Here is a 22,479-nt window from a genome sequence, read left to right as displayed (position 1 = left end):
TTCCATCCCTTGCTTTCCCCCTTTATTTTTGTCACCACATGCAATGTAACTCTCACTCTTTTGCAATTCCGGAATAGTTTCTCCATCCACACTAATTAATTGCCCCAACGTCTCTTTCTCTCTCTCTCTCTCTCTCTCTCTCTATTTTTTTTATTCAGTGGAAAAGGAACAAAAGATTCACCCAAGACTATATATGTTTCGTTCGCAACAAAAACTTATTCACTAATATTCTGCGATGCTAATCAACAAGTGTACTGAGTTGTACAAAGTAATATAAAATGGTACAAACCGAATATCGTATTCACAGGAAACTTGTTTTACTCAGAAGATATATGTTTAATGAGCAAATATTTGTGTAAAGCAAGTAAATGTTGAGTTGGATTTATGTATAAAAATCTAGTTAAACACAAATTAAAATATCTAGAGGTTGAGAAGTAAAAACAGTCAAGTAAAAAGCGTTGGATCGTTCTACTGAATTTCCTTTGATGTTGTTAAATATTTTTCTTTATTTAATATTATCCTAGTGTTCTTGTGCTAAGAAATTACCTAAACAAAGATCCCTCAAGTGAATGGGCCTAATTCTATTTAAACCTTGTCATTGATCCCTCAACAAACTTAGTCTAAAAGAGTTGCATTACGATTACAGCATAATAAGGACTAGATCACTACACTCCATTCCTAGATATACAATTTTCTAGCTTGCTCTATCAAGTTCTAAGGTTTTAAAGCACTTTCCAGTACTAAAAATCCTAACTATACACACAAATGGGTAATCAAGCCACAAACATACAAAAATAAGCATAGATAAAAGCAATGAACACATAAAAATAACATTAAATAGATAGTAAGAGAGTTTTACATCAAAGATTCAGCAGAACTTCCCAACAAGAGGTTTAGCCTTCCATTACAAGTAATGAAACTTCAGCACAAAGGATAGATGTTGAGGGAAGAAAATGGTTAAAAATGGTTGCGGATGTCTCCTCCAACCTCTAGAACCCTGATCTCACTCCTCTAACCTAAACTCTCTTAAAGGCTTGTTTCTGTTGCTCTAGCTTCTCTCTTGGCTCTGTTTTTTTAATCCCCTTTTAGTTTCCGCCAACTTTAGTGTTCTAAAGTCTCCTTGACGTTTCAGATTCTGAAGGCTCGCTTAGTGAGATTGGCTCACTAAGCGCGAGTTAGTGAATTTTAGCTTAGCGAGCTGGGCGCGCTGAGCTCGAGAAGAGACAAACGACTCGCTGAGCGAGCATTGCGGCACGCTGGGTGAGCACATCTCTGACTAATCCTCTTCTAGGGTTTCTCATCACGCTAAGTGAGCTGAGTGCATCGCTTAGTGAATGTCACTTGCTAAGTGCATATGCCTCGCTTAGCCAGACACCAACTGCTTGACCTTCTCTTCTTTTAGCCTGAAACTAAAGTGGTTTCAATATTAATTCACAAAATGAGAGTATCTACTGAATAAAATCAAACTAAACTTGAAAATATGTACAATTCCTACAAAAAAAAACCATAAATTGAGGGAAAAATGCTAATTTCATATAATTATTCAATACAAAAGTTAATCGTAAATAACGACTAACATTATCATCCTTCAAGAGGAGAGAGGAGAAAGTCTAGGGGAGGAGAAGGAGAACCCCAAATACATAGAGGTTTCTAAATGCTAATTAACCCCATAACTATTGGGTATTAGAGTAACAAAATAATATCACTTACAACTAAAATAATAAATGAGAAAAATTGAAATGGACACAATATTTTAACGTGAAAAACCTTCAACAAATAAGGAAAAATATGTGCAAGACCACATAAATAATTTCACTAAGTGAAAGAAAAATTATAACCTCTTTCTAAATATAAGGAGAGAACGTACAATTACACATTCTCTCTTATAATAGGAGAATAGACTTCACCAATTACTCAAGGAACTCTCTCTTAAATTGGGATGCTACGTGTTATGATGGGATGATCAAATGAGCAAAGTTTATGGCTATTTATAGGCAAAGTTTTGTGTTGAGCATTAAATGCCAAGGAAAAAATTTTATACCCTTCCAACTAAGTTTGCAGGCCTAGCTATGTAGTGGTAAGAAAATTTCATCCGCCATTTTTTGACTTATGCCACAAAAGATGGCTTTACTATTTGGTGCCTTCATAATCTCCCACTTAAAGCTACTTTTATGTGCTTTCAAAAATATCTCTATCTTGCCAATTCCTTGTTGCTTACATTTTTTTATAGAAAAATGAGGATTAACACCATGCAAACTTGTTTGCATTGATCAGCTTGGTCATGACATCTATTAGATTATCTTTAGTGTGAGTCTTTTGCATATCCATAATTCCTTCCTTTACTACTTATCTGACAAAGTGATATTGAACACCTATGTTCTTTTTCCTTGAATGAAAGGTTGGATTTCTTGTAATATGCAAGGCACTTTGATTGTCACAATACACAATAATATTTTGTTGCTTGTGCCCAATTTTTCCAATAGCCTTTGAATCCAAATAGCTTCCTTGCAAGTAGTTGCCATGCACTTAACTTCTATAGTAGACTCGGATAACCAACTCATTGTCCCTTTTACAAGTGTAAACACATAGTCACTAGTAGATTCTCTTTTATCATGATCACCTACAAAATCTGAATCGACATAGCCTGTGACAATAAATTTTGATCCTTCAAAACATAATGCGACACCTGAGGTTCTTTTAATGTATCTAAGGATCCTCTTCACAACACTCTCGTGCTCTCTACCAAGATCTGCCATGAACCTACTAATCACTCCTACTACTTGTGCAATGTTTGGTATAGTACAAATCATGGCGTACATAAGGCTTCTTAGCATTGATGCATACAATACTCGAGAAATTTCCATCCTCTCCGCTTCATTGCTAGGACTTATACTTGAGGATAACTTATAATTGATAGGAAGAGGGGTAGAAATTGGTTTATAGTCTTGCATGTTGAAGCATCGCAAGACTTTCAGTAAGTAATTCTTTTGAGAAAGCCAAAGCTTTCTATCTTTTCTATCTCGGTGAATTTGCATCCCTAAAATCTTATTTGTAGGTTCGAAGTCTTTCACATCAAACTCCCTAGCCAATTAAGCCTTCAAATCATGGATTCGATCTTTGTTAGGGCCTACCACCAACATGTCATCCACATACAATAGAAAAATGATGAAATCATTATCCTCAAATCCATTGTAGCACGTACAATGGTCTAAAGTAATTTTTCTGTTGTATCCAAGGCTAACAATGATGGAATCAAATCTCTTGTACTAGCATCTTGGCACCTGCTTCAAACCGTACAAAGATTTTATCAACCTACAAACAAGTTTCCTTGTTCTTAAAAGCCTTTCGATTAGAGCATATTTATCTCATCTTCTAGTTTTCCATGGAGAAAAGCAATTTTTACATCAAGTCGTTTAAGATGTAAATCAAATGCAACACACATAACTAGAACAACTCTGATTGTGGTTAATCTAATAACTGGAGAGAATATCTCATTGAAGTCGATACCTTTTTTCTAAGCATAACCCTTGACCACCAATCTAGCATGATATTTTTCTACTTGATTGTTGTCATCGTTGATCTTATAGACCCATTTGCACCCTATGGCTTTTCGACCTTTTGGAAATTCAACAAGTTCCCAAGTCTTGTTCCTATGAAAGACTTCCATTTCTTCAGGCATTGCTATCATCCATAGCGAAGCAACTGAACTATTCATTGCCTTTTGAAAGGTTGATGGTTCCCCTTTTTCAATTAGGGGATAGTACACATCATGGATTACCATGACGCAGTCTGAGTATAGAGCTGGTACAAATTTTGACCTTGTTGATCATTGAAGTACTTGTCCACCATTTGCCTCACTTTTTCCTACTTTTTGTGCTCCTGTTCAATTTCAGAAGAGTAATCTTCTCTTAACTTCTTCTCTATTTGCATTATAGTAGTGTCTTTGTTAGTGTTGTCATTTTTCTGCTCACTTTCCAATTCATTTTCTCCAAAAACTACATTCCTGTTAACAAAAACCATGTGGGCAATGGGATCACACAGGTGATACCTCTAAACATTATCAGCATCCCCAAGGATATACATTTTCTGGATTTTAGATCCAACTTTGTTCTTTCGTAGGAGTTATACATCACGTACACAAGAAATCCAAATACAAGTAAGGAAGAATAATTAGCTAGTTTGCATTTCCACATCCCATCGGTGTGTTTAAACCAATCGTTGTTGATGGCAAAGAATTTATCAAGTTACAAGCGATCTTAACTGCTTCTACCTAGAAAGATTTGGGCAATTCTATTGTTCTCAGCATAACTCTTGTTTTATCCATGAGAGTCATGTTCATCTGCTCTACCACACCATTCTGTTGAGGTGTATGTAGAACAGAGAATTGTCTCACAATATCGTCTTGCTTGTAGAATATCAAAAAATTGTCATCTACATATTCTCCTCCATTATTTGTTCTCAAGCACTTGATTCTTTTACTAGTTTCAAGCTCTACTTATGCTTTGAATTCCTTGAATACTGGAAACTCATCTGACTTCTTGATGGGGTACACACACAATCTCCTAGAGTAATCATCAATGAATGATACAAATTACTTTGCTCTTCCTAGGGATACTTTGGGCAATTCCCACACATCAAAATGGATCAAGTCTAGTATCTTTTTGCTTTTGGCAGTTGCTTTGGCAAACTTCAACCGATGCTGCTTACTTATCACATAGTGCTCACAAAATGCTAAATTAACTATTTTGAGCCCATGTAAAAGATTACATTCTACAAGAATTTTCAGACCTCACTCTAACATGTGACCCAGTCTACAATGCCACATCATCGTTGCTTCTTCTTGACTTGTTATAACTGATGCATCTGCTTCTTGCAACGTATCTCCCAAAAGCATGTATAGATTAGCTATGATCTTCTCAACTTTCATCATTACAAGATTTCCCTCTTCACTACTTTCAAGATTCCACCTTCAGTATGGATTTTGCACCCATGGTCATCCAATTGCTCAATAAACAATAGATTCTTCTTCAAACCCTTCACATGTCGTACCCCTTGAATTGTGCATACAGTACCATTATACATTTTAAATTTGGCAATACTGACCCCAACAATTTCCAAGGCATGATTATTCCCCATGAACATACATCCTTCTGAGATAGATTCATAAGTATAAAACCAATCTCGACATGGAGTCATGTGTCAAGTGCACCTAAATCCAATATCCAACAATCATGGAGTTGTCTTCCACCTCTAGAACCAATTGCTACTTCATTACACAAGACATCTGCATTATCTGAGGTAATAGCAACACAACCTTGAGAGGTTGATACTCCAGAGTTCTCTCCTCCACTCTTCTTATGCCAACAATCCTTCTTTAAGTGTCTTTTCATGCCATAATTATAGCATTTGAGGTTCTTCCTTCTTTGAGACTTTGATCTACCATGGTTTTGACTCCCACTAGAGCCACATTTTGTTGATTTGCCTCTCGTCATCGTTAAAGCCTCTACTTGCTTGGAGTTTTCCAGCCTCTCTTCCTTATTCTTTCGCTTGGATTCTTCTTCAAGAATAGCTCATTTTGCTTGGAAAATTTACTCCTGTTGAACTTCTTTATCTCATACTTTGCTACCATGATTTCACACAACTTCCACCTTGTATAGTACCGCTGACTGGAAGAATGACTGTAGACCATGAACTAATGCACCAGGTAAGTTCCCAAGAAAGAAAGGTGGGTTACCAACAGACACGCTTATATATCAAGTCTTTTCTTAGCCAGAACTTTCCTAGACATGCACTTTCACACTACCTCACTATATATCCATTAACAAGAATAATTCTTTGTTGATGTGGAAGATCAGACTAATCGCAACCGCAAAGCATACTAAGAATTTTCTTCGACACTATACCAGCGTACCAGCATGTATCGCAACGAAATAATATCAACAACCTATTGACTCTAATATCACTATTGAGTATTAGAGTAACAAAATAATATCACTCATAACTAAAATAAGAGATGAGAAAAATCAAAATGGACACAATATTTTAATGTGAAAAACCCTCAACGGATAAAGGAAAATCAACAGACAAGACCAAAGAAATAATTTCACTAACTAAAAGAAAAATTACGGCCACTCTCTAAATATAAAGAGAGAACAATTACACACACTCTCTTATAATAGGAGAATACACCTCACAAATTACTCAAGGATCTCTCTCAAATTAGGATGCTACTTGTTGTGATGGGATGATCAAATTAGCAAAATGCCTTGCTATTTATAGGCAAAATTTTGTGTTGAGCATTAAATGCCAAGGCAAAATTTTTCTACCCTTCCAACTAAGTTTGCAGGCTATGTAGTTTTAAGAAAATTTCATCCACCCCTTTTTGACTTATGCTACAAAAGGTGGCTTTACTATTGGGTGCCTTCATAATAACTAGCTATAATAGATAATGAGCTACACTATTAACTTCTCTGCAAACATGGCTAACAGAAACTATCACCAATCCCTTTTAAGAAGATCCAACGTTTTGACAATCAAAGAAGCTTGACGATGGCCAGGAACACAAACACCTCCATTAATGAGAGTCTGAACTAAATTCAAGCTATCCATTTCGCAACAAACTTTGCAAAAGCCTCTCTCCCAAACTAAGTTCAAACCATGAATGAGTGCAAATAGCTCGGATTAGTCCACATCCCAAACGCCATCAAACTAAGTTCATTGTTACGAAGTAAAAATGTTTGATAGATAGCATAAGTAAATTCATAAAATATCAAGAAAAAATATAGTATTCATCGTTGCTATGTTTGATAGAGAGAATGAATGAAATACGATAAATGAAAATTAAAAGAGAGAGTAGAAATAGGTGAGAAATAAAATAAAAAATAAAAAAGTATTTTTGTTGGAGAGAAATAAAAAAAATGAAAAAATAAATAGAGAAAAAGGTAAAAATAATACCGTGTGTTTAACTAATTTCAAAATTAAATCTCACCTTAATATATTAAAACGAACGCAACAACTTATTTTTATCTGTGCAAGATATCTTAAAAGAAGGAAATAAACCCCGAATATCCATGCACTTCTGACACATGAAAACTTTAGCGTACTTGGTTTTCTTCTTAGCTTCTCAAACCTCTGTCACAACTGACAAGCCATAACTCTCCTATCCTCTGCTTCAATTCAGATACCGTGCTCCATTTAATAGTCGGTTTTGTACTTGGTTTCATTTTCTTCCCTTTGAAATTCAACTCATCACCAACTTCACTCCAATAAAACATCATACCACCCTTCAATATTCCATCTAACAAACTCACCTAACATTTCTCCCTCTTGTTGAATGCACTGTACCACAGTTTGTACATTAACTTGCCATTTTCACTCCATAATATGTTGAGGCAAATAAGGAATTTCCGGAAAAGTGTGTGTTTTTTGTGAAGTTACTCATATTTGTCACTGATATATAATGGTAGCAATGTGTAGCTCCTACAGATCGAGAAATTAAGCTAAAGTTTCAAGAATTTGAGTTTCCCACAATGTGGCCTTCTGCAAAATCTACATGATGCTGCTGATGTAGTGACCCTTCATGCTGCTGGTTACAAGTTCCTCTTTTGGTATGCCTTGTTGCTCTTTTCTTTGATTTCATCCATGTCTGTAATTTGGCTGATTGGAGCTGTGTCATTGTCAACCATGAATATCTTGAGTTTTGATTAAATTTTGTTTTTGGACTTTTTTTATTTGTGTTTTGTTTTGGTTTCTATTTCAATCCTAGTTTTTGATTACTAATTAAGCATTACTAATTAGGCTAAGGAAAATGATATTAGGTACGAAATGTTATTCAACGAATCCATACGAATCTTATGAGCCAGTAACTGATTGGTGTAGGTTTTATTCTCTTTACTACCTGAATGTTTTTAAGAAATTACGTCATTGGTTAGTTTTGAATTTGTGTGCATTCGTGTGAGAGATTTTCGTACTAATCAGTATCACTGTTAAGTTAATATGGAAGAAAATGAAGTAACTTGCACAATCAGATTGTAGGGTTCCATTCTGTGGCAAATTGTCTTAAAGGGGCTGCTTTTACAAACTTATTCCTCAAACCTCAAATAGTGCTATTTTAAAACAAATTCCAGCATGAGTCTCTTTTGCTACGTAAAATGCATGCAACTCCAAAGAAATCGTCAGCCCCATTGGCGAGTTTGCCCCGGATGCGACACGTGGCTTGGTCTCGCCACTCAAATTAACAATTTGGCCTGCAACGGGAGTAGCCAGTTTGACTGGCGATTTGCACAGGTTGTGTAGCTAAGGCACAATGCTTTTTAGATTTTGGCACTGCTTTTTCAGATCCCAACAGACAGCTTTTTCAGACGATGGGTATAGCCAGAGCTACTGGTGAGATCAAGGATATAGCCAGTGCTACTGGCGAGATCAAAGATATAGCCAGTGGTGCTGACAAGATCATGCAGCTTTAAATTCCAGCTTCTGTCATACTTTGTTGTGCATTTTTAAAATTGCTTGCGTTTTTTAAATTGTTTGCTCTGCGTTTTTTGAAATTGGTGAACCTTAAAGGTTTGAAGTTCGCAATCAAACAATTGTGTGTGGCATGAAATTTATTTTGTGAAGTAATTTTTTTTAGGCCGGAATAAAGTTTGAGTGTGAAGTTTTTATTATAATTTTTTTTTTAATTAAATTAGCTTTGTATTTGATGCTTTGTTCGTGTTAAAAATTTGTGAGGGTTAAAGTAAAAGTCTGTTTTTAAAAAAATTGTGTCATCATATTTATTTGAAAAAAATATTTTGAGTCGGGAAAAAATTTTGAATATGAAGTTTGTAGTAATTTTTTAATTAGATTAGGTTGGTGTTGATGCTTTGTTAGTGTGTTAAAAATTGATGAGCCTTGTACTTTCAAGTGTGTTTAAAATTAAAAAAATTGTGGCATCATATTTATTTGAAGTAAGTATTTTGAGTGCGGAAAATTTTTTTATTATGAAGTTGTAGTATTTTTTTTAATTAGATTAGCTTGGTGTTCATGGGTTTGTTCGTGTGTTAAAAATTTATGAGCCTTCAACTTCAACCGTGTCTAAAATAAAAAAAAATTTGGCATCATATTTATTTGAAGTAAGTATTTTGAGTGCGGAAAAATTTTTCAATATAAAGTGTGTAGTATTTTTTTAATTAGATTAGCTTGCTGTTGATGCTTTGTTCATGTGCCTTTATAATAATAACTTGGTTGATGCTTTATAATGTAATTAAAATGTCTACTTTGAAAGCGTTGCTTTGTTCTACCTTTTTAAATTTTTACTTTTTACTTTTAAGTTTCTGGCATCATATTTAATTAATTACCTTTTTTATTTTTAAGTTATTATTGTTAAGATTAATTATTTATAATAGTAACTTCGTTGATGGTTTATTTTGCCTTTAAAATTACTACCTTGAAATCGTTCAAGTTTTTTAAGTCTCTGTCATCATATTTATTTGAAGTTAATAATTTTTCTTTAGAATAAAGTTTTAATGTGAAGTTCCAGTAAAGAGGCTTTTTGTGATTAGATTTTTTATTTTGAATTTATTATTATTATGATTAATTATTTAAAATATTGTTTTTGTATGTATATCATGAATTCAGTTATAACAGTGTTGTATTTCAATGGAAGGGTATATGAAGAGAATGATGGTGTAATATTTGAAGGCAATAAAAAAGCAATTCAGATTAAACGTGAAATTAGTTTCAATGCTTTGAAAAAAGATAGGAGATAAGGTAAAGTTAGAAAATAATGAAATTATTTATGTTATCAGTTGTAGATTTTTAGTTTTTGGAAAATATGTTACTTTGCAAATTTGTGATGACGAAGATGTTGAAGCCATGCTCGAAAGTTTTCAACAGCAAGATCAAATGTCAGTTCTGGAATTGTACACAGAAAAGGATGTGGCTGGTGGTTCTATGTTTCATTCTGCAAATTCTCTTACATCATGTGAAAATAATTTATCTAATAATGAGGCGCAATCGCCAAGAAATGTGAGCAATTTACATGGTGATGAAGATGATGATGATGATGATCTTGTGTCTAACTCATACGTTGAAGAGTCTTTAGACGAAGATGATAGTGTTGACGGTATATCTGATACAGACGATGAAGTCACCGACATGATTCAACCAGTAAGAATTGTTCACCCAGTAGAAGGTATAATTTATTAAATAACAAAATAGGTGAATACATTTATCATTTTATGACAATTGTATTTAATGGTAAATAAGTATGATTGTCATATTGACCTGATTTTTTTTTTAACTATTAGGTGTACAAGGAATTCAAAATTCATTTTGGAATGATGCTTTGCATTATAACAATATCAATTGAAGTCATCCTAATGAGGAGGACATTTGTGGTTTGGAGATGTCATTGAGTTTTAATGTTGTGCAATAATTATATGTTGGCATGGATTTTGATAGTAAAGATGCGGTAAAAAATGCACTGAAATAATATGTTATGAAGGTGCATCAAAGTTTCAAAGTTGTTGAAAGTAAATCGAACAAGTATGTCATTTGTTGCTTGAATAAAAGCGCAGAGTGTCCTTGCCCTTTCTATATGTGGACAATTTTATCTAAAAAAACTGATTCATGGAAAGTCACACAATGGGGTGGACCACACACATGTCTGAATATGACTATGACACAAGATCACGAGAAGCTTGATTCAGATTCAATTGTCACTTGTGTAGTAGGTACGTTTTTTATGTTCATATTATGCTACTTTTGCATTAATTGTCATTTAAATTTTGTTATTTTATTAACAGGCATGATTAGAGAAGATTCATCAATAAAAATTTCTTTGATTCAAGAGAGGATAAACAGTGAATTTGCCTATAAGGTGTCATACAAAAAAGCTTGGTTGGTGAAACAAAAAGCCATTGCAATTGAATATGGCGATTGGGAAGAGTCATATGCGAAACTTTTGTCGTGGCTAACACACATGCAAAATCATTCTCCTGGATCGTATTTTCAAATACTACATGACGATTTTATTGTTGGGAATACGGTTAGTCCGAACACCGTCAGTTTCATAGAGTGTTTTGGACTTTTGGTCAATGTAAAGAGGCTTTCAAGTATTGTAAGCCAATCATACAAGTTGACGACACACATTTATATGGAAAATACCGTGGGACCCTCTTAATGGTCACATCACAAGATGGAAATGGTGGTGTCCTTCCTCTAACATTCGCCGTGGTCGAAGGTGAAACGTTAACAGCGTGGCCATGGTTTTTGGCACACTTGCGTGAACACGTCACAGATAAAAATGATATTTGTCTCATATCTGATCGTCACGCGAGTATAAAGTTTGTTGTGGCTAACGAAGCACTTGATTGGCAACCTCCCCACGGTTATCATGTTTACTGCATTCAACACATAGTAAGCAATTTCAATCGCAAATTCAATAATACCAAACAAAAAGAAATGTTGAAGAAATTGGGTAAGATTTCATCTATCATGGTGGCGTTAATTTAAGTTTCATGTATACTTAAAATTATTGTTGCTAACTAATTTCATGCAGGTTACACTCCTTGCAAGCATATTTTTTTATCAAAATTTAGAAAAATTTCGTCAACTGAGTCCAGCCATAGCAACATGGATTGATCACATTTCAAAGGAAAAATGGACCATGGCTTATGATAAAGAAGGACGTCGATATGGCCACATGACAACCAACCTCTCTGAATGTATAAATAAGGTGTTGAAGGATTGTCGCAACATACCGATAACAGCGTTGGTGAAATCAACATATAATAGGTGTCGAAAGTACTTTGTTGATCGTGGTCGCCAAGCCCAAAGACAATTAAATGAAGGACAAATGTATTGTTCTAAGCTTGTTAAAGAACTAATAAAAAATCAAGAACAAGCTTGTTCGCACATCGTTCGTGTGTATGATATCCACTCCACAAGGTTTGAAGTAGAGGAGACCTTCAATCCTATAACGCAACGTGGCGGACAAAAGTGGACAGTTAACTTGAATGACCATTATTGTCAATGTGGAAAGTATTCTGCGCTTCACTATCCATGTTCACACATTATTGCAGCTTGTGATTACGTGAGCATGAACTACTACCAATATATAGATGTTGTTTACACAAATGAGCACATCTTAAAAGCTTACTCCGCACAATGGTGGCCTCTTAGGAATGAAGCGGCAATTCCTCCTTCTGATGACGCATGGACACTTATCCCTGACCCAACTACAATTCGTGCGAAAGGTCGGCCAAAATCAACAAGGATAAGGAATGAGATGGATTGGCTCGAACCATTTGAGCACCGACAAAAATGTAGTAGATGTGGAGCAGAAGGGCACAACAGGTGTCGATGTCCAATGCAATCTGATCGTGGGAGTTGTTCATTTAATTGATTTATGTATGTTAGGCGAGTGACTTGTATTGGTTGAAGTTCTCTTGAATGTATTTAGTTTGTGGTCTTCAATGAAATCGTTAGTTACTAACATGCCGGTTATTTTGGCAATGATGATCTAAGTCAATTTTTAATGAAGCTGTCCTTCTAAGAATGTATTTAGTTTGTGGTCTTCAATGAAATCGTTACTTAGTAACATTAGTTATTTTCGTTTGTCTACTTTAGTTTTTTATTAAACATTATTTATTATTATAGTTTGATGCGCGACATAAACTGTATCCATTAGTAAGCCTTAATAAACTGCATACGATAGATTAAGTGTCAAATTCAAATGAGAAACATACAACAACATATTTAAACAGAGACATGAAAATCAATCATTATGATATCCGTGATGACGTGAGGATATGCCATATGGTCGATCCCATCTTCCCGCTTGGCGATCATGATTTCTTATTCCCCGATGTCTCCCCGCTTCTACTTCATCAGCCTCAGCAAAAAATTGGTCACGCAAATCAACACCTAATAAGTCACCCATATCAAGTATTGCTCCGAGTACATTCCATTGCGTACCTAATGGGGCGTTAGGTGTTGGCACACTTGAGGCACATGTTGCTGTGAAGGGGTCATAATCAGTCATGAAAAATGAGGATGTGTTTTCGCAACACCACCGAGTGTTCGCTTGCAGAAGTATCAGTGTGATAACCTTCAAAAGGATACTGATACACACTACTACAAAAATAGCTTTCTACGACACCCATTCTACGACGGTTGTATAGGAACCGGCTTAGAAAGTGGTACGATGACATTTTTGTAATTATTGTAAGAATTAGAGTATTTTACGACACACATTCTAAGACGGTTATTGAAAACCGCCTTAGAATGTTATATGTAATTAAATTCACATCGTGTTTTAGTAAAAACCCGTCGTAATTCAGGAAAAAAAAAACAAAACGCGTATTGAACCCTAGTTCTTAAACCTTCCTCTCCCTGCTGGCCTCCACTCAACCTTGACATCTCTCGAACTTTCTTAGCTGACCCTCGCTCTCACTCTGATGCTCTCATACACATTCGCTCACTCGCTCCAAGTTCAGCTCCCACCTCGCCACCTTGGACCCGCTCCCTCCCCCGCCACGGCTCCTGCGCCGTCCGCCCCAGCAGCAACCACCATTCTGACCTCCTTACTCGTTACACTACTTTCCCCCCTTTTTGCCTTGCATCAGTGATCGAGATGCTGGGAAAGATGAGGAAGGTTTCGACGCGTGGCGATTCCGTGGCGGCGAACTACGCCTTCAGTCCCTCCGAAGATGATGTAATCATGAAGCACAGGCTTCTCACGCGCACCACCACCACCAGGGGCGACCCTCCTTTGAAGAAGCTTCAGAAGAAGTTCACCTCGTTCGTCTCCGAAGTCGACAAGGACAAAGACAACAACTACAACGACTGCGAGAAGCTCGCCAGAGCCTTTCTGCAGGAGCTAATGACATTCGAGATTCTTTTTCTGAAGAGCAAGGCGATTGTGGAGGCCAACATTAGGGAGAAGGATATTCAACGAGTTGAAGGAGGAAATGAATCACCAAATCCTGCAGGCGCAGGATGACATTGAGGATCTCAATAAGCAGCTTAAGGAGAGCAAGGTTGAGAGAAGGCACAAAGAGGAGTGCGAGGCTATTAGGAAGTTGATTGCCATGCAGCCCCGAGGTCCGAGACTATGAAGGTTATTTTAGAGTTGGAGAATGAAATTTCCGCTTTGGACGCCGAGAACACGGCTGGTTCGAGGTTGTTGGAGCTTAGGAAGAAGCAATTTGCGCTGTTGTGACATGTTTGCAAAAGGTTTTAAGTGGGAAAGGTTGGCCTGACACTAATTTTGGATCAGTAGTGACTGGATTTTTATTGGCTACTAGTAGTTATGAACCCTTCATAACATGATGGAAACTGCCAGAGATTTCGAGGGAGTAGTGACTGGATGGTTGAGGGAGTAGAGGAGACAACTGAAGGGGATGAAGAAAGTAATAAATCTTCTTCCTTTTTTTTTAGGCTGCTTATTCTTACTGCTCAAGTTGGATGCGTTTTAGGAAAGGGTGGTAGTGTGATAAAGAGAATGACAGCTGAGAGTGGTGCACAGATTCGGATCCTTCCTAAAGACAAGGTTCCAGTGTGTGTGCATCAAATTTTGATGAGATAGTTCAGGTAAATGTTTGTGATATTGATAAAAAAAGGGATAAGGGGTATGCCATTATCCCTTTTTGATTCAGTGTTTTTAAACTAACAGACTGTGCGTTTTATTTAATTAAATTAAATTAAAGTATAACTGGGAGTTGTATTTGAAGTAGCAAATGTCTGGCTAGAATGTTTGTTTTGTCAAATTTTATTTAATTAACTATCTGAACCCTGAAGTTAATTTCATTGATTCTATGTTTTGCATGTATGCATTTTGAGTGACACATAATTTGAGGTTGAAGTGCAGAAAAGGGGTTCTATAGCTGCTGCTGTTTTGGTGCTTATTAGTTATTACTTATTACTCATTTTAAGATCTGTTCATGCTTGTAATCTTGTTTCAACATTATTTTTCATATGTATGCCTTGATGTAGATCTCATGCTTGTAATCTTGTTTCAACTTGTTGGTAGGCCTCTCATGCTTTGATATTCAAAGGATTGGGTTAGATCAATTTTTTTTGTTCATAGGGAGGAGTTGAACATTGGTACCGGGGGGTTTACAGTGACTCACACACACTTCTCAACATTATTATTTTTTTACTATTTTAAAAGATGTTCAGCAAAACAACATTTTATAAAAAAGGAAAGTTTTTCTATTTCAATTTTCAGATATGACTTTGTGGGATTGAAATATCATGACACCTTCCTCTATCTGGGCTATATAGTGTTTTCTGTTCTGCCTTTTTTGCCGAGAGGGGTTTCACAGAGAAGTTGATAGCAGATATAAATACAGCAGCTACTAACAATGGTTATGATGATTCTATTCTGAAACCCTTTCAGGAGGTCAGTGGTTCAAACTTTACATGCAGGATATCATTTTCTGAACCAGGTAAATCAACTACGGTGCTTCTTTTTCTTCTTTTGCCAACCATTTGGGGAATTGCATAGCTGATTGGCTGTTAAAATTCTGGTGTATCATATTTAGGGGACACTTGGGGAAAGCTAACGTTATCTTGATTTTTCTCATCACAAAATGATTTTTATAATTTTAAAAAGTTGTTATTCATCTACACCTAAGTCTGAGATATCATTAGTGTAGTTAGTGATGCTGGTTGACTATCCATTATGTAGGCCAAAGGAGTTTGTACAAAGAAAAACACCAAGCTTGCTGCCTCAAGTGTTTCCACTGACGTTTCATCCTCACATGACGATGTTGGACCAAAGTTAGCTAAAGAATTATCCAATAAAGATGGTTGAATCAAATGACACCGTAAGAGAAGGTGTATCAGCAGACACCACACTTTCAACGCAAAACTCTATGAAATCTGATGAACTCCAGAACTCTCCAAACAGAGGTTTTTCAATAACTCATGTTACTAGTATGCAACAGACTTTAGGCATATAGTATGACATACTAAATTACTAATTGGCAAATGAAATTTATGTAACTCTCTGATTGAACATACAAAGCACTAAATGCTACTTGATACATAGGCTTTAACATTGAGGTTGTTGAACTTTTTAGCAGACATGCTCTGCTTTCTCAAAAATATATTAGTTGCTTGTTTTTTATTAACTAATTGAACTGAATTGCTTATTTCTTATGATTAAAAGTTGGAGAATGCAAAATGTTATTTTCTGTTTTTTCAAGTTCAAGGATCTTATTTATGCCTTTTCTGTTATTTTCACAGTCTGATTGCATTTATAACAAAGTTCTTTCAGAATATAACATTCACTGGTAGCAAAATAGCAAGTGTTCTTGGATGGCGGAGAGCTAATTTTGTTTTGTAACATAATAGTATTATTATAATATTAATATTGCTGCACAAAAGAACTTTACAATGTAATACTCTTATAATGCTGAGAAAAGAGGTTACTTTCACTACAAAAAATATTGACGATGAGTTTTGGTGAAATCACTCTAGCTTCAAAGGAAACCATTGACCAACTACATGGAGAAGTTGCAGAAAGATATTAATCCTAGCATGCGTCGAATTCTGGTTGATTGGCTTGTGGAGGTTAGTCTCATGGCTGCAGCATTATGTAGATTTCTATACTTCTCTACTGCTTTTCATGAAATAGCATCTCCGTATTACACGCTTTAGAAATTACATACTGTAAATAGACTTTTTCTTTCATTCACACATGGAGAATGATTAGAACTTTAGCATTAAGTCAAAAGAGATTTTTTTGTTAAATCTTATTAAATAAGCAAACATGATTTAATAAGTTAGGTAAACCGATCATTGGAAAATAATATACTCCACATCTTGAAAAGCAAAATAAAAAATCTAAACAATTTTTTATAAATGTTATATATAAACAAATTATATTTGTACTTTATGAATAATTTAAAGACAATACAGTATTAAGAATATTTCGCTTTAAAATGCCAATTTTCTCTGGGCAACCCCTGATGGGTTCTTCTTAAGCTTATACTTAAGGATTTCTTTCGATAACAAAGGTCAGATCAAATGTTAGTTAATAAATAATAAAAATATACGGAAAAAAGGGCCCAAAATTCACCAATCCTTTATTTAAAAAAAAAGAAGAAGAAGAATTGTGTCAGCAAAAGCAGTAAAAGTGGCATATCTTGGGAAATAATTTTGAAAGTGGTATAAGATGAGAAAATGCTTTTATAAAAGTAGTAGCAGTATATATATATGGCTATGAAAAATGTCCCGATGCTTTTGCAGTGTGATGATTATAAAGTCAAACAGGAGCAAATTCCCCTCCTCACATCACATGTTCCTCCATCCTCAACAGCACACTAAACCTCTCCACATGCTATTAAGAATTCCCCCAATAACCCTGACCCTAGCTATTCTGGTCCCAATGAGTTTTGCCCCACCACACTTTTGCCCACACTGATTCCTATAAATTCATCAGAATGTCGCAACAACTTAGTTCAAGGCCATGAAACAAAAGTTGGTTTTGGAAGCAAGCCAAGAAGGCAGCGAAAAAAGAAAAACATGCTCTATTAGTTTGAAGAAAGTGGGTCTCCGAATCTCACTGTTGTTTGTTTCTCAAGAAAAAGGGTGTGTCTAAAAATGGGCAGGGATCAGAAAAGTGTGGTAGCTATGGTTGGCCAGGAGAGAAAAACAAACAAGAAAAATGGGTCTCTTGGGTTTAGGTCCATTTTCATGCATGCCGATGGCAAAGATTTGTTTCTTATGGTTTTAGGTACTATTGGGGCAGTTGGGGAAGGCTTGGCCACTCCTCTAGTGTTGTATATCAGTAGCCGCATGATGAATAACATTGGAATTTCCTCTAACATGGATGGAAACACTTTCATCCATAACATCAATAAGGTTCAATTTTTCATATCTCTCTTTATGCACACAAGAAATTATTATATAGTTCTATCATCATATAATCTTAATTAATCTCTATGTCATGTGGAAATTAATTGAAACCATAGATACACGGTGATCTGAAGCTATCTAATAATTTTTCATCACATGGAAAGAACTTAACACGAAAGAGAAGCTTACTGATAACTTTGTTAACTTTCTTGGCTTTATTGGTTATGCAGAATGCAGTGGCTTGGTTATATTTGGCTGGTGCCTCTTTTGGGGTTTGCTTCCTCGGTGAGTTTCGATTATGCAATCATTTTTCCTTTTCCTTTTCCTTTTCTCTTTCAATTCACGCCATGCAAATTAAAGTAATGATATTGTTGTATCATCTTTTTTATTTCTTTAATTAATAATAATAATAATTATATTATTATTATTATTATTATTATTATTATTATTATTATATATTCTGGTTCAGAGGGTTATTGTTGGACAAGAACAAGCGAAAGACAAGCGGCGAGAATGAGATGCAGGTATCTGAAAGCAGTACTCAGACAAGATGTGGAGTACTTTGATTTGCATATATGTCACGAGCACCTCAGAGATCATCACTAGCGTCTCCAGCGACAGCCTCGTAATTCAAGATGTTCTTAGTGAAAAGGTTTGCTGTTGTTATAACTGTCATCAATTAACTAAAAATATAAAAATTGTGCTAGATCATAATTTTGCTTTGTGAATGAAAAGGGTAAATGGTGATTGGTTCCTCCATTAGAATGGTGTAACACACTTTTTTTGATAACTTCTCAAAGAGACTAATCACTCCCCACCACCCTTAATAATACAAAAAGAAAAAAAGAAGCTTACTGTTATTTCTGGGATTGCTTTATACTTAGTTTCTGAGATGTCTTATTATAATGACATTTTTTGATAAGTTCCTAAAGAGATTAATCACTCCCCACCAACCTTAATTATGCAAAGAGAAATAAAGAAGCTTACTGTTATTTTTGGGATTGCTTTTATACTTATATTCTGAGATATGTTATTATAATGGCATTTTTTTCTCCATTTTCTTGTAGAAGAAAGAAAATAGCAAGAGAAGGAAGGATGATCATAATTTAACTAAGAAAACTAAAGATAAAAAGGTACTGGTTCCATTAATTGGATATTTTTATAAACAACATATTAATTTTGTGATTGTTTTGTGTTCCACTCTTATATGCATGCCTTCAATGATGCTTTTTCAAATGTCTTTCTCTAATCTATGAATGTTAGTTGTGTCTAAAAACCTCTGTCCAAGTTATCTATGTGCCTGCTGATGACTTGACAGGTTTGATTTTGTTGTATTATTTAAATAGCTGATGCAATTACCTTTTTTGTTATCATCATCTAAATATTTTGATTTTGATGATACTTGAAGCTTTGATTTTGTGAGGAAAAAACTGCTCACTCACTAGCTTAGCTTTTATTACAATCAAACAATATATATATATATATATATATATATATATATATATATATATAATGAGGAGAGAGAGAGCTTGACAAGACTTGACTGATTTTGTCTCATTCTGTTTTCAGTACGTCTGTATGTGATTAGAAAACTTAATTGGTTACTTTCTATGATTCACATTGAATGTATATATGACTGTTGGGGTAAGCAGGATGCCATTGAACTTAGAAAACTTGACTTATGGTAAAGGGCAAACTGACATTTCTAACAAAATTAACAAATTAATATTTTCTGATAATAAAAAAATAAAAAGCTTAAAAAAACTTTGCAGAATAAATTAACATTTGTGTGATATTTTATTTTTATTTTTTTTTGCAGTATGCATTTTACTTCCTGGTGGTGGGGGCTGCTATATGGGCTTCTTCATGGGCAGGTCAGTGAATTGAGTTGCAATTCAATTCAATTGTCTCACTGATTCTTTGTTTGTGTTTGTCTGGCTTTGGATTTTGATTTTGATGGGTTTGAAGTTATTACTGTAGTTGTTGTTGTTGCAGAGATTTCGTGTTGGATATGGAGCGGGGAGCGGCAATCAACCACGATGAGATATTTTCTGATAATAAAAAAATAAAAAGCTTAAAAAAACTTTGCAGAATAAATTAACATTTGTGTGATATTTTATTTTTATTTTTTTTTGCAGTATGCATTTTATCTAGAGGCTGTATTGAACCAGGACATTCAATTCTTCGACACCGAGGTTCGGACATCCGACATAGTTTTTGTCATCAACACCGATGCTATCATGGTCCAGGATGCCATTAGTGAGAAGGTGCAGTGCCAAATTCAACAAGTTCCTTTTTTTTTTGTTTCTGTTACTAGATTTGGACTAGTTTTTCTCAATTTTCATTTTTTTATGGTTCTTGTGCAGTTGGGGAATTTCATTCACTACATGGCCACCTTTGTTTCTGGCTTTGTTGTGGGTTTCACTGCTGTGTGGCAATTGGCTTTGGTGACTCTTGCTGTTGTCCCTATGATAGCTGTGATTGGAGGCATTCACACTGTCACCTTGGCTAAGCTCTCTGGCAAGAGCCAGGAAGCTCTTTCTCAAGCTGGCAACATTGTGGAACAGGGGAGACTTCAGAGTATATTAAAGTTAAGAAACTTTGTTAATTGCAACTTCAGAGTATATTAAAGTCATTCGTTAAATTGCATAGGAACTTCTTACTTCTAACATTTCTATATATGAAAAAAAATAACATATATTTACCGCTTACCATAAGAATAAAAATATAGAAAACGTGAAAATATTATTTAGTTTAAACTATTTACATGATCTGTACGTATGTTTATTTTTATTTTTAAGTTTTAGTTGAGCAAAAAATTATGTGTTTTAGTCTCTACTCTCTACATAGTTTGTCTGTAGTGGTTTATCACCGACAAAAAGTTTTTATAGCAATTTTACATAGCTAGAAAGTCTTTTTTTGGTATTAAGAATAAAAACTGAACTTCTATGCATGTGTATGGACTAAAATTTATAGTTTTCTCATGTACAAACTAAAACTTAAAATGAAAACATTAAGAATAAAAACTGAACTTTTATGCATGTGAAAGGACTAAAATTTATAGTTTTCTCATCTACAAACTAAAACTTAAAATGAAAACAATTACAGGCTAGGGACTAAATAAATAGTTTAACTTATTATTTTCTAAAAAAACACTAATATTTAATTTATTTAACAATTGGCAGGTTCAATCCTAATTTACCTTTGCCTTTTCTAGAGATGGCTACATCATAGCTCAATAGTGAACGGGTTGTGGTCAAGGAAAAAATCAACCCTAAAGAAAGATCAGTGCATAATGCTTTGCAATTTTCTAAGAAAACATTTTGGATGATGATAAGGTTTTAATCAAATTTCGTTCTGATCATAGTATTGGATTTGTTGCATTTGATGGAGCATTATATATGGTCATGAGTCACAATTTATCTCATTATTATGATGTGGCAAGCCATAATATGATCTTTGAACTTGTCTGGAGTATACATATTGAATTTAAATTTTTCTTTAAGAAAAAAATTGTGAGGTATGTGTTTTTCATCTTTTGATTGATAATGAAACAGGCCTGTAGTTTTAGTTAGTGGAACATTTTATCGCTAGTAAGCTAAATGCTGCTAATATTCCAATTTAGTTCGTTCTTAATTTTGAAGTCCATGTATTGGTTTAGTCCATGTCATTTGTATATTCTAATTGCCACATTAATACAAGAACATATACATATTACTATATTATGATAACATGAGGGGGCCTTGTAAGTTTTTGGGAAGGATAGTGATTTTAGAGTAGAAAAAAGCAAAAAAATTAAAAAAAATAATTCTAAATCGGTTATTCGAAAAACCGATGTAGTATCTTGACATTTCTACATCGGTTACTACGAAAACCGATGTAGAATGCTTTACCAAGGGGTGGCCTTCTACGATGTTTGTCGCCAAACCCGATGTAGCATCATGACCATTCTACATCGGTTATTAGGATAACCGATGTAGAATTCTACATCAGTTATCCTAATAACCAATGTAGAATACATCGGGTTTCGGCTGAAACCCGTTTTCGAACCCAACCCTTTCTAAGACGGTCCTTCAACCGTTGTAGTAGGATGACGGACTTTTTACATCGCCGCCTATGATGACGCGTCAAAACCGATGTAGAAAGACTTCTATAACCGATGTAGAAAGCCTACTTTGTAGTAGTGACATCTATGTCGTATATTGAAAAAATGTTGGTGAACGTGTAATACATTCCATGGCCTCGCTTCATCATTTATTGGGAATATTCTTCCGCTTCAACAACCACCCTTCGCCTGCCTATGCCTTAAGTTTCAACACTTGACTGGAGAATATGAAACTCTTGTGTTGGAAATTGATGCTCTGATGTTGGACCATGTGACACAGACTCAGTGATTCTCTATTGATCTTCCGATAAAATTATTATTTTCTCCATATAAGGCACGAGATCATCAATTGTCCATGTATTCCTCTCCTGAGGAGACACCATGTATTGTAATGTCTCCGCAACTTCAGCCTGCAATTATTAGGGTGAGCAAATTAATGGCCATGATTTAAAAAAAATTGAAGTTAAATATTCAAAAAAACAATAAAATACCAATGTAGATGTGTTTGCATTTTTTGGGTCAACAAA

General features: G+C 34.9%; 1 pseudogene; it reads left to right on the top strand.

The window, feature by feature from the left end:
- Nucleotides 1-13,320: 13,320 nt before the first annotated feature.
- On the top strand, nt 13,321-18,499 carry LOC100818648 (THO complex subunit 7A-like; annotated as a pseudogene).
- Nucleotides 18,500-22,479: the final 3,980 nt, after the last annotated feature.

Source organism: Glycine max, chromosome 7, assembly GCF_000004515.6.
Source record: "Glycine max cultivar Williams 82 chromosome 7, Glycine_max_v4.0, whole genome shotgun sequence".
Taxonomy (NCBI): Eukaryota; Viridiplantae; Streptophyta; class Magnoliopsida; order Fabales; family Fabaceae; genus Glycine; species Glycine max.
The sequence above is the reverse complement of the archived record's forward strand: the minus strand, read 5'-3'. Positions and strand labels throughout refer to the sequence as shown.